Below are 14,994 nucleotides of genomic sequence, written 5' to 3'. Positions count from 1 at the left end.
CCATACCTTGGCTATTTTAAATTGTGCTGCCATGAACATAGGGATGCATAGATCTTTACGAATAATTTTTTGAGAACCCTCCATACTGTTTTCCATATCGGCTGTGCCAATTTGCAATCCCATCAACAATGTATGAGGGTTCCCTTCTCTCCGCATCCTCGTCAGCACTTGCTATTTTTGATTTATTGATGATAGCCATTCCGAAAGGTGTGAGGTGATATTTCATTGTGGTTTTAATTTGCATTTCTCTGATGGTTAGCGACCTTGAACATCTTTTCTGTCTATTAGCCATCTGTATTTCCTCTTTGGAGAAGTATCAGTTCAGGTCTTCTGCCCATTTTTTAATTGGATCGTTTGTTTTATTTGTTGTTGTTTAGTTGTATAAGTTCTTTATAAATTGTGGATATTAATCCCTTATCAGATGTAACCAAATTCTTATTGACACTTTTAACAATCCATTAAGTGAAGTCTAAAATATCTCTTTAATGATAGGATTATGCAAATTAAATGGACAATCAGTGTTATTGAAGTATGCTTTTGCTTAAAGGAACATGTTGAATGTGTTAAAAAGGTAACAAAAAATGTATTCCATTAGGTGTCAAGGCTATTTTTAAAAGAGGCAACATCACTTATGAACAGGAAAATAAATTTTGAGTTGAAATGTATAATTGTTAAAGTAGTTGTCACAACTATCTTTTGAAATGGATTTCATCCCTTAAAGATTTTGATCCTTGTACATGGATGTTAGTAAGTACTCTTACAGCATAAAAACATGAATTCATTATGTGTAATGTTGAAGAATGAAATAGAAATGGACAAAAATGCTCTTTTATGAATGAATATCAGCTTTAAAAATTGTTAATCATAATACACAATATTGTCCTAAAAAATGGAAAAACAAATTATGCCATTAAAAATAGTATTATGTGTTTTAAGGAACCAAATTCAAAATCAATTGAAAATCGATTCCCAAAGTTCTTAATTTTATGGCAGTAAGTGTTCAGTATGCCAGCCTGTAATGCTGATGTTGAGTGTGTTTTCTCATTAATGAAGATTTAATAGACCAAAGAACAAAATATGTTGGATACAACTAGTAGAGAAACTATGTTACAATGGAAATGGAACATAGACTATAACTGCAAGGAATCTGATAAGCAAATAATGCAAAACAAGGAACTGTTAAATTGAGCCAAATCTTCAGGGACATATAGTTAAAAAAAAAAAGAGATATGTAACTTAGATACTTATAATTTATTGCAGATAAATAACAAATAATTATAAAAATAGATATGCCCCATGTGGATTTAATTTTATCTCACTGTAATATCCAGAATGAATTAGAAATAATTTAAATTAAACTGGGTATACTTTTTTTTTCTTTTTTTGACCAAATAAAAGACTACTTTATAAAAAAGAAGAGCAATACTTTGTATTTTTATTGGCTAAATCTGGCAACTCTAATTGCCACAAATAGCAAAAGTCAGTGTCATTCATATACTTCTGAATGTGAGTTGTGTTTGAATTGGAGTCTGAAGGTCAGTTGGATGGCACTGCTGATCTGAGTCAAGCTTGACTAGTCTAGGGTGGACTTTTCCCAGCATTTATATTCAGCTGGTGAGAAGGCTAGGGATTGGCTGTTCAAAGATGTCCTTACTCATTTATCCAGCTGCTTGCTTACTATTGACTAGGGCTATCAAGGTGACTGGGAAGCATGACTCTTCTCATTCTGTAGGATAGTCTTAGCTTGTTCTCATGGCAGCTGGAATGGTTTCAAAGAGAAATCATGGAAACATATAAGGTCTCTTAATTGGAATATTGTCAATTCTACTGCATTTTACTGGTCAAAGCAAGCTCCAAGTTTAAACTAAGGCAATAGTATACAGACTTTACTCCTTGAAGCCACTAAGTCACACTGCAGAGGGCATGAATATAGGAATGAATAGAAAACTGGCCATTTTTGCAACCAGTTTACCACATAGAGATTCAAGCGTTTAGCTCTAAAAACGTTTTTTTCTTGGTAAGTCGGCAAACTTTCAAATTGTAAAACGTTCTTGATTACAAGGTGAATTGAATATAAATTGATGCTTAAGAAAATTGACTTGGCTACTAACCACTGATTTTGACCAAATTTATTAATTAGTGTTTTATACTATTAATTTCTCATATTAAATAAAGGCTATATAATACAATATTTAAACCATACTATGTATAAATTTTAAACCATATTCCTCTCCAGTCTAGATGAATGCAATACATTCAATCTAATGTTTTCCTCTTATATCATTCATGAAAGTTTCTCCATTTTAAAATAGGATATGAGTAATAATATCTTACTAATAAAATATCTATTTTTTTCTCTCTAAATTTTTTTTTTCATTTGGCTGTAGATCTCCTGCACTGCTAACTATATGAAGATTACAATACAAAGACATCTTCATTAAAATAATCTAATCAGCAGAAAGTAAGAGTACATAGCATGAGCGTTACAGAGCTAGCCTTCTATTTCTGACTCTCTGGTACCAAAATTAATTTCATAGATTTCTTTTCAGTTTAAGGTCAATTGATTTAATGTTGTTCACATGCACAACTTTAGGTAAGTTGATACCTAAAGCTGTAAAAGAAAATAGATTTTCTACATATGGTTTAAGAATGTTTCCATTCCCAGAAAGCCAAAAAAATCTTATACAAACTATACATTTTTCTTTAAATCACAATCTTTGATGATACGTTTCTAGCATTTTGTGCATTTTCTTGACTTGTTTCTATTCTCTTTCACAATTAAACACAAAATCAATAAGATTAAATCCCATAAGCATCCAAGGGAGACTTAAAATTCTGGGACACTTAATAATTTCAGGTATTATTTCACTCATATAAGATTTAGAGAATTCTGTTTTAATAACTGGTATCAGTACTTTGGTATTTTAATATTTGTACTCTTTTAATAACAAAGCAAGTAAAATGTAATAAAAATAATTATAATCAACAAACAAGCAAATATATATGTACAGTTGAGGAAGTAATCCTGAGGAAGGTGAACTGCTGACATCACCATATGATGAAATCAATTGTCAGCTATATCTAAAATACATGTTATTTGAAATTCAAACATATGAAAGATGAGATCTGCATATCATTTAATAGAATAACATTTCTTGTCTAAAAGCCTGTAATTTCTTTAAAACAATATTTCTCAATATTTAGCTTGCACCAATATTGAGCTTGCACCAAAATAACAGGATAGCTTGTTCAAACACAGATTGATGGATCTCACCTTCAACTTTTTGATTTAGTAGACTTGAGGTGGTACTTGAGAATTTGCATTTTTAACAACTCCCCAGGTAATGCTGACGCTGCTGGTCCAGGGACCAAACTTTGAGAACTGATGATTTAAGAGGGACTGGAGGAAGTATAAACATTATAAAAGTTACCTTGAGTCTCCAGTCTACCACTTCTTTGGATAACTTGCTCTATTTTCTAGGCACCTTAATAAAAATGGTTATCCATGTGTGCCAATCTGAAAGCAGATGCTACAATTAATAAGAAAAGTTTTAAACTTTCCTAAAATAGAATGTTGATATTATATCCCTAATTTATTTTTAATTGATAATTTCAAGTACTTGGTACTGTCTTTTGAACAGTTTTATTTAAATTTTATTTAGGTTGTCATTTATTTTAGCTTCTATCTCTAGTTAATAAACTCCATTTTTAAATATAGAATATCTGTAAACGTTTTTGCAACGTTTGCATATCTATTCACATCAGGGGTTCTCATTGCTCAATCTAGAAAAAGAGCAATCATTTGCCATTTTAGCAATTTCATCTCTTGTGTATACTCAACACAGGAATGTACAGATTCAGAATACTAAATTCTTCTCAGTGATCTTGGTATTTGAGTCATTCGCTTCATATGTTGGAAGACAAAAAAATGTCCATGACACCAGCTTCTTGTGGAAAAACAATAGTGGCATTTTTCCTATGCCCATCATTAGTCTTTTATTACATCTATTTTTCCTATGCCCATCATTAGTCTTTTATTAATCAGTCTAAAAGTTATTAAGATGCCAAGCTTGCTTAACTTTGAACAACCAAAGCATATTTATGTTTCTCTAAAAACTTATTTTCAAAAACAGTGATTTCTTCTGTAGTTCATGATTTCTCCAATGAGAATGTTTTACCTTGCCTTAGTAAAGGCAAACTAAGGAGCAGAGGCATAAGAAGCCTCCTGGTCCTATCATGTATAGAAGTTAGATTGTTTTCTTAGCGAAAGCATTCAATAAAGAAAATGTAACAATCGTATTCCATAAGAACATGCAAAAGTTATAACAGAACTAATTTGTTGGGTGTCTAGAGAGTTTGGTGGGGAGAAAGGTCTTCATATAATTATTCCATCAAAACTTTCCCTTCCTCTTTTTTCTTTTAAAGGAGAAGAAATGTCAAGTACAGTGGTAAGCTGGCCCAGTGATACAGGGTCCACCACCAGAGAATGTTTTATCTCCCGAGCTCTTGCCAAGTTTCCTACTGACAAAGAAGCCCTGAAATATGAACCTTTAAGTCAATTCATCAAAAAACAAATATTGCATATAAATTAGTTTGAGAAAAAGAAGAAAACCATACACTTTCTTTAACTTTCATAGTTATTTTGAAACAAAACAAAATCCTCCTCTGCCAAAGTATGTGACAAACATACATAACTACTATATTTTAAGCCTTACTATTGAATTTATATTTTCAGATTAGTTTCAGTTAACTTTTGTATTTCTCAAGTTTTCTAGGTTTATATTTTGTAATTTTAAAATTACGTTTTCAAAGATTATAAACTTAGCCTCTGAAAGCTTTTGATTAAGACAAAGAAATTTTAAAATATTAGTGTAGAAACAGTGATACTTATACTAAGGGGACATATTAGAAACATAATGAAAAAAATGGAACTTCAAGGGCTACTGCCATATTGCTTAAAGTTTTTAGTTTAGTTTTTTTTTTTTTTGGAGTTTTTAAGTTAATAAAAAATGAAACATTTTTATTGAAAATATTACAATTGGCAGAAAACCTAAATCTACAGAACAATCACCATTAGAATGATACTAGTTATGAAGAGTTACCTTTTCTGAATGCAGGGAGTTATATTATTATTTTATAATTACTAACATTCATACAGTGAACACTATATTACATTGGGTTCTCTAAATATTTTGATATGTATTAATTTTTAATAACTCTATGAAGTGACCATTTTAAAAAACGAGGAAACTAAAATGAACTCAATTAGCCAGAGATCATGCACTGTAGTTTATAGTAATTTACTAATATTTTGACTCAAAATGTGCTATATGTGACAGACAAGGAGATCTGCCATCCAGATTCTCCCAGTGAATAATTTGTAGAACCAGCTGCTAGAAAAGCTGTTAGCCTAAAGCCTTCTGCTGGCCGCACTTGCGAGGACTGCCTAAGTTTCAGACAGCTGCACCCTCCCCAGGGCGGCCTATGTCCAATGACTGATAGAGTTGGGGTTCCAGACAGAAAAAGTTGAAAAACACATGATATCTCTTATATGTGGATATAAACCTAAAAGCAAAAATGAACAGGACAAACAAACAGAGACTCATGGACAATAGACTAGTGGTTACTCTAATAGTAAATCTTTTAAGATTGATGATCTCCTTATCTATTTTCTACAGTGACAGTTTTTGCAGTAAAGAGTGATCGATATTATCACTGCAAGCAGTCCTCTGAATCACCTCCCCAAGCCTCTGACTTAGAAATCTATTCCAAATGCTGTGTTATTGTTTTTTTTTTTTTTTCCACAAACCATTCCTAACTGTTATATAAACCTTGGGATTATGCTTTCATCAATATCATATGTGCTTTGCAATTTTCCTCCAGCAAATAACAATGTAGTACAACTTTTTACTGTTTACTTTTTCAACAAAGATGAAATAGTTTAAGGTCTTCACTTTATAATTTTCCTACTGGGTAGACTGAAAAAGTGCAGGTTATTGAAGGGCTAGTCATCTGATACAAAGATCACTTCTATTGCTGCCTTTTGAATGTTTCATTGTTCTGTAAAGTCTGTTTCATGGTAGGCTAAGATGAAAGGGAAATAAGTAATAAGAATTCAAGCTACTAAATGAAGACTTTGGTTAAAGGATATTACAATTAGGAAAAAAAAACAGTATTTGAGATAACTAGGTGATTTTTTTTATATACATAATTTTATAATTGGGACAGATGACCCATTAAAATTAAGCAGAAAAAAATATTTTTTATATTGACATCTCTAATGAACCACACACTACATTTAGAAAGAGAAACCAAGATCCATGAGTTTTACAACCAGTTAGCGGCAGAGGCAAGATTTGAACCCAAGTATCTTATTTCCTGATCAAATGTTTTTCCACTGGCCAATCTGTGATTCACAGACTACCTAACCACAGTTCTTCATTTAATCTTCTGTACAACTAATTGCTAAAGAAATTTTCCTAAGAATTTTTATCAGATATCCTAGAGAAGTATGATCTCTGTTTCTACATCAAAGGATGAGCATAAAGGCCTGGCATCTCAGCCCCACTGGAAATAATGCCAAAAGCCATTCTAGCACCAGAGCTCCCTGTGGGGTAATCTGTGGCTATCACTAAGCCTGACTTTTTTCTACTCACTCTTGCTTTCTTCCCTTTACTTTCTCAGGTATTGATCTCAGAGCACTCCTTAACAAACATAGTACATGCCAAACTCCACTTCAAAAAATCTGCTTATGTCAGAACCCACCAGCAAAAGATAAGTTCCTTTGAAACCCAGTTCTAACTTTGCTATTAGTTATTTGTGAATTGAAGAGAAAGTCAGCCTTCTTGCCCCTCCAACTCTGACTTCTACTTTCATGAAAAAAAAATAAATAAATAACCATCTTCTTCAAAAATACTTTGTTCTTTTAATGCAGCTAACTCAAGTCTCTCTTCCTGCTAGACCAAGATTATTTGCTATCTTTGTAGTACATTTTAATTTATTTCTTATTTTAGTAAACATCTAGGATATTAATCTTGGCATTCTCCCCAGTTTTCTCAGTTATTGCACAGTTTGTTCCACTCTAAACCATTTCCTTGGTCAACTAGAATCTACTGCTACCACTTAACTTCTGACCTTCCCTCAAAAGTCTTATCGCCTGTTTTTAATATCTTCTTCATGGAACACCATTACATATACAGTTGCATATATCATCTTTAAAGATATTCAACACACTGTACTTGTCTCTGCCAGAAATAAATTCTAAGTTTACTGGTGAACTCCAGAGTCGGTGGCTCCAGAGAAGTTTATGGATGTTTAGTTTCCCCCTTGCCCTCTTCCAGACTGAAAGGAAATCCTGCCAACATTTATGTATTTCTGCTAGAGAATCAGACATTTATTAGATAAATAAACAGAAAGAAAAAGAATTTAGAAGAGCACCAAGCTAACTCAGGTCCACAGAAAGTTTATTTTAGGGCTGCCAAGACTAATCAGAGTAATTGCATAAAAATAAAGGGAATAAAAGCCTAATTCATCCTGGCAAGATAAGTCCACTTTCCCTATTTTTCACATCCAACGCATGTGTGAAAATTAAGAAAAAATAATTGTCTTCTTTCTAGCATGAACTAAAATAATTTCTTAAACTCACACTCTGGAAACCCTAGAGTATTATAAAAATGCTTGAACAACAACTTTTAAAGTTGTACTTAAGCATATTGAAAAGTATTAGTATTTCCGTTTTAATGAACAAAATGATATAATATTTCAATCAATAGTAAGTAATTCCGGCTGGCTACATCAGCCCCAGAGGCCCATAGCGAGTAGTGCTAAATTTTGGAATGACTTTAATAAGTCATGTTTTACAAAATATCCACATTCCCCCATGCAATTTTTCTGTTTATTATTAAATATAACCTCATATGTGAAAATGTGTAGCTCTGTTATATAAATAAATTTCATTAAAATGATATTTTATGGAATGTATTGTGTCCCCCACACCCGCCAATTCATTTGTTGAATCCCTAACTCCCATTGTGATGGTATTTGGAGATGGTCATGAGAGTGGATTCCTAGTGATGATATTAATGCCCTTATAAGAAGAGACAAAAGCTCTCTTCCTCTTTCTCTATCTCTTCATCATATACATAGGATATAGCAAGAAGATAGATGTCTGCAAACCAGGAAGAGGGCCATCATCAGACACCAAACATGCTGGCATCTTAATCTGGGACTTCTCAGCTTCTAGAACTGTGAGAAATAAATGTCTGTTGTTTAAGCCACCAGTCTTTTGTATTTTGCTATAGCAGCCTGAATTGATTAAGATATGATAATTTAAAAATATTTTTATAATTTGAACTAATTTTAACTACATGCACATAAATAAGCTTTCTAGTTTATCAAAATTATTTTAAAGGTCTTCTGATTAATTTGAGATTTGGAGATATCTGTGAGTTTTGTATTTTTGTTATTACGATTAACCCTTTTTGGCCTAAAGAAAGTTTGGGTGTTTATAATATTCGAATTCTATAGAGTGCATAATATATAATCTTCTTGTATTAATTTTAAGATTATAATTATACAACTTCAAAAATATTTACAATAAATCAGTTTAAGCAACATGAACAAATATTTCCATTTATTTCTCTATTAAATGTTAGATGGAAAAATTCATGCTATATTCTAATGAATAAATCTATGAATAGAAATAATCATCATAACCTATATTTTGTTGCCATTTACCATAGCCACATTTTATTTTGCATTGGCTCTTGGTGTAAACAAGACAATAACTTTCTAACACTAAGTTAATGTAAATGGATTGTTATTGCAGCATTGTTTATAAAAGCTAAAAGGAAAAAAGGCAGAGGGAAGCATATATCTACCTCCTCTATTACCTTCTGTAAAAAAATACAATATAGTTAAAAACAAGCAAAACTAGAAAGGAGATGATAGCAAGAAAATGTCGAAATCTAGAAAGCATACATTTGAGGGATAACTTTCACAGCACACCAAAGAAAAGTAAGTCCAAAGCCAGTAAATGGAGAAGCACTTCAAAAACTAGTAAGGATCAAAGACTGATCTAAAAATTTTACATACAGGTGGAGTGTAAAATGGGAAGTTTGCAGGAAATATTTTTACGAAGAATTGCCAACTCAATTATCTGTACTTAGAATGGCAAGACCTCTGTAGAATGTCTGGACTCAACATGTATTAACTTCAATGTTTGATGAATGAAATGTACAGCATTTGAAATTTGTACATCAGTGAAAGATTTATTCACAGACTATTTCCTAATAATAGTATCAAGTAAGTCCTGCTTAAATACCACTTCATTGTTCACTGCAACCGCTGCATCACAGGTACATTTTTTTTGTTGTTGTTCCATTTGCATCATTGTCTACTGTCTACACAGCAAGACAATTCCACAACAGTAACAAAAGAGTGGAAGTTTGCTCTCTGGGGAGGCTAAGCCAGAAGGCCTACTGATTCATGGTCAATTGGCAAACATGAGTATGGGGCATTAAAATGAATACAAAAGTTTAAGAGAAAATTGGCATAGTGACTGGTGAGACCCTTTTGACCCATCTGCTCATTTGGAATAGCAGCACTGACTTATATTCCTATTAAAATTTTTTTTCTGGGTAAAATTTTCTGAAGAGAAAAGACTTATAGAATCTTACACTTGAAAATACCCAAGAAAACAGCTGGGAACCATTCTGTGGTTGATTAGAAAAATAGCCACTTAATTCTTCTCCTCCCTGCACTTTGCAGTGTGACTTTACAGATCTTCCCATCAAGAAGTGGGGACAACTTCCCCACCTTTGAATCGGGGTTGGCTATGTGGTTTGCTTTGGCTAAAGGAACAAACATTAGCAAAGTAATACAAAACAGATGCTTAAAAACCACTTGTATGTCAGGGCATGCTCTCTTGCACATGGAATCCTGAAACCATCATGTGAACAAGCCCATTATAGTCTTCTGGAAGATGAGAGGAAGAGCACACAGATGCCTCAGCCAACAGACTATCAACCACCACACATGAGATCCTAGATCATCTAGCTGCCAGCCAACATAGCAGTTGATAAAAAGAAGCATGAGCTAGCCCAGAGAGATCAGCTGAGCCAGATAGACTCCACCTAAACCACAGAATCATGAGGTAAATACATGGTTATTATTTTAAGCTACTCATTTTGAGGTTGACTTGTTTCACAGCAAAGAAGAACTGGAATACTAGCTGACCAATCCATTGTAAAACCCACTATGTTTTTGAATACCAAACTTCCTACTAACTTTACGGGACATAATTTTTAACTAGGAAAAAAAAAGTCAAATGCAGTCATACTCACATATTAAAAAAAGCACTTAATTAGAAAACTGACAACAAAACAAATTTTAAAAAATGTTTTTAAGAACTAGGAAAAAGCAAAACTAGTCTAGAGAAAAGAACAAAATGTCATAAAAACCTATTTTATGTCCTAGGAGAGATGATATTTCAGTCTATAACAAGAAGATAAGGTTATAAAAATGGAATCTTTAAGAACAAAAAGTGCTATTTGAAATTTCAAATATGATAGCAAAAACAGAAAACTGAATAGAAACATTGGCTGATATAATTGAGAAAATCTGTCACAATAAAAAACAAGACAAAGAAAATAGAAGGGATAGGATAATTTTGAGAATCAGTTTAAGAATGTGAATATATGAATAATAGACATTTAAGAAAATGTAGAGAAAATAGAGAAAAATTATCAAAGTAATAATTCAAGATTTTTTAGAAGTTAAATATGATCATATTCTAGATTACTATATAATAGTTTCAAAAAGGCTAACGAGGCATATGATTTTGAAAACTTATAACTCCAGAAACAAAGATCCTAAATGCTTGCAGAGAGAAGAGGAATGGGGAAAAAAGGTTATATGCAAAGTATCTGGAGTAAGAATGTTATAAGACTACTAAATAACTTTTTAAACTACCTTTTTATTAATTTTAGTAACTAAAGTAGCTTTTTAGTTTACACTACATTAAAAAGCTAAAGATCATTGAAAGTTGAAAAAAAAAACTGAAATCTAAACATCTTAAAAATATTGAAGGGAAATAATTCTCAACTAGAATTATACACCCAGTGGACATATATCAAATATGAGAAGGAGCTAATGATATTCTCAGGCATGCTTGGTTTTAAAGTTTTTACTGCCCCTGCAACTTTTCTCAGGAAGTTAGCAGAGGAGGTGTTTGCTCCAAAGAGAAGATAAAACAAGCAGGGAAAAACATAGATTCCAGGAAACAATGGATCTAGCACAGGATGATAAAGACCAGCACTATGCCTCAGAGCAGGCTGACGAACAGGTGGGAGGAAGGATGGCTTGAACGGAGATGTCTAAAGATGAAATTGATAGAATACTAGATTCATTTGTAACATGTGGAGGACGATGAAAGAGAACATTCATATTTGGTTTTGTATACTCACTTATTATGAAGTTGAATACATGTAATACTTTTAGTGAAAAATGTTTTAGTATAGAATTGTGCTGTAAATTCATTAAATGCAACTTCCTATAAAACAATATATCCAAAAAATGTGATTTTGCTTTTAACATAACTGTAAATTATATTTTTACAGAGTTAATAAGGCTACTGATTCTAATACATTTTCACTTTTCAAAATCAAACAAACATTAAAGGAGTGGGGGGTTTCTGTAGGCTACATATATTTAAATTGGGCCAATTACATACATTTGATTCCTCCATAAACCACAGAGTTAATGATACTTTATCATGATTTATACCACTATTTACTGAGCATTTTCTGAAGAAAAAACAATGCTATAAAGACACTAAGGTGATGGTTGTCTGTCAAAAAACAAGATGCTTATACAGCCTTTTAGAAGCAGTGCTGTCCCAAGGACAGCCAGCACCCTGCTTTGGACTCGCCCATGCACCACAGTGCATTTCCCATTAAATGTTCTGATGCTAAACTAAAGGTTACTGTTGTTAGAACAATTATCTTACAAATTTAAAAATGTAACAATGTATTGCGGTCACCACCTCCGCAATACACTCTGGAATTGATTCGTGTGTTCTAGTACAGCATGATAAATAATTGAGTCGTGTGTTCTAGTACAGCATGATAAATAAGCTAAAGATCATTGAAAGTTGATATATACATTTATATAAATGCATTATATATACATATAATGCATTTATATAAATATATCTCCATGAGTCTCTGTTTGTCCTATTCATTTGGTGCTTTTAGGTTTATATCCCACATATAAGTGATATCACATAATTTTCAACTTTTTCTGTCCGGCTTATTTCTCTTTGTATGATTATTTCAAGGTCCATTCATATTGTTGCAAATGGCAATATTTCATCTCTTCTTATGGCTGAGTAATATTCCATTGTATGTATGTACCAAAGCTTCTTTAGCTAATCATCTATCATAGGACACTTCAGTTGCTTCCATGTCCTGGCCACTGTGAAAAGTGTTGCTATGAACATCGGTGTGCAAATATCCTTTTGGATAAATAAACATGGGGTACACATATGTTTTTCAGTTAGCGTTTTTTTTTGTTTTTTGTTTTTCGTTTTTTTGAGGAAACTTCATACTGTTTTTCATAGTGGCTGTAACAATTTGCGGTCCCACCAGCAGTGTATAAGTGTTCCTTTTTCTTCATGCATTCTCTTCAACATTTGTTATTACTTGTCCCGTTGATTGTAGCTATTCTAACAGGTGTGAAATGGTATTTCATTGTGGTTTTGATTTGCATTTCCCTAATAGCTAGTGATGTTAAGAATCTTTTCGTGTATTTGTTGGCCATTTGTATGTCCTCTAGGGAGAAGTGTCTGTTAAGGTCTTCTACCCATTTTCTGTTTGGATCATTTGGATTTTTTGTTGTTGTTATTGAGTCGTATGAGTTCTTTGTATATTTTGCACATTAGGCCCTTATCGGAGGTATTGCTTGAAAATATATTTTCTCATTCGGATGGTTGTCTTTTTACCTTGTTGACGATTTCTTTTGCTGAGCAGAAGCTTTTTAGTTTGATGTAGTTTCATTCATTTATTTTAGCTTTTATTCCCCTTGCCTTTGAGGTCAAATTCATAAAATCCATGGACATGGACTCTAGACTACTGTTTACCAGAGGGTAAGGGGTGGGGGAGGAGGGAGGAGGTAGACAAGGTAAAGAGGGTCAAATATAGGGGGTAGGGGGAGGGTGAAGTAGGTAAAGGGAATCGAATATATGGTAGCTGAAGGAAACTGGACTTTGGGTGGTAAACATAAAATAGAGTATACAGATGTGAAATTATGATGTACACCTGAAAATTATATAATTGTATTAACTAATGTTACCCCAATAAACTTAATTAAAAAAATAAAAATAAATATAAATTATGTTTGGTATAATATTGTTATACTCTTCATCCTCCTATGTCAGGTCATATGCTGACTATGTAGTTTGGAAGCCCTAAAGACTAGCAAAAGAAAAGGGCAGAACTCCTTAAAGAAAGGTAATCTACTGGCCTTATTTTTTCATATTCCTGGAGGGTATGCTGAGATTAGTCTCTATGATCTCCAGTGTTCCCTAAATATCGAGCTTTTGCTTGTCCTTAAAAATTTTTATTGAAGCCATGACCGAAATATATCAGTGCCTCAAGGAAGCTCCCTGATTGTGAAAATCTAACAACATTTGAGCCAAGTAGTGAAAACCTAACAACATTTGAGCGTTTGAGCCAAGATAAAGATTGGCAACATTTGAGCCAAGATAAAGATTATTATAAGCTGCATCTTAAAAAAAAAAAAAGAAGAAGAAGAAGAAGAAGAGGACCATTTCTATCTGCCACACATTTCACCTTAGTAAAAACATACAATATATCAAAGTTCAAAAAAAGATTAAATAAAGTTCTAATCAGTCATAGCTAAGAATTCTTATGAGGAAAAAATTGATAAAAATATAGCTAATCATAATAAACTAAAAAATTGGGGTGTGGTTGTGGCATCTCTATTAAACATATTTTAATATGTTTGTGTTATATATGAAGTTTATTAGTCAATAATTATAAATTCAAATTTTATGTAAAGTTATATATAACATGTATAACTTATTAAGAGTTCAAAATTCATTATTTTTGTATATAAAATATTAAAATAGAACAACCCTGGCATTTTGATTCAATCTGATAGGACAGATTTTTTGCTCTATTTTAGATTTTTATAATAAAATTCATATCAATTTAAATTTTTTGGAAGTATTCATCTTTCTAAGGGCACTGTTTATCATGTCAGTTAAGAGATAGTAGGTTTTGTATACATTTATATTACAGTATATATCTTAACTTAATGAATGGTGAGCTTCTAAGGATAAGTAAAATATTTACGGTAACAAGAACCATGCCTAGTAGGTAATCAATGTACTTTGATTTAGTAAAGGCATAATCACATGCTTCCTTGGACTCTGCTAGCACAGAGAATTTCAGTGCATCGTTCATTCTGTGAATTTCATTGACTAGCTGAGAAGACCACATAGCTATATATGAAGCAATGAGGAAACCACATAAGGCACATAGGCTCTCGATATCTCAGAGACAATCATCTAGAGTCCTGTTTAAATCTCCATATTGGCAAGAATTTACATTGGGATGGATATTATTTTTCATATGAAATAAAGATTTTATTATGTTATAAAAGACTGTAAATGTGAATATAAAGCAGAGGGCTAAAGTGTTGGCCAGTTTGCTCACTAGTGACTCACTAGCCCACACCAGCCTCAAGGCATCTATGATTCAAATTTATGCCTCACCAAATTACATGGAAAAATTACATGGGCTTTTGTGATCTTGAAAAGGTCAAAACCACTAATATAAATATGAGAATGCCTATGGTCTAATATATGGTCAAGTGTGCCCTAGAGTTACAGGAATCAAAAGAAGGGGTAAGCCAATGTGGGCAGATGTAGTCATTCACTGTTCATGGAGGAGATAGATATATGTTGAGTAC

The sequence above is a fragment of the Pteropus alecto genome, unplaced genomic scaffold (genome assembly GCF_000325575.1).
Source record: "Pteropus alecto unplaced genomic scaffold, ASM32557v1 scaffold7, whole genome shotgun sequence".
Lineage (NCBI taxonomy): Eukaryota > Metazoa > Chordata > Mammalia > Chiroptera > Pteropodidae > Pteropus > Pteropus alecto.
This window is presented reverse-complemented; position numbering follows the sequence as displayed.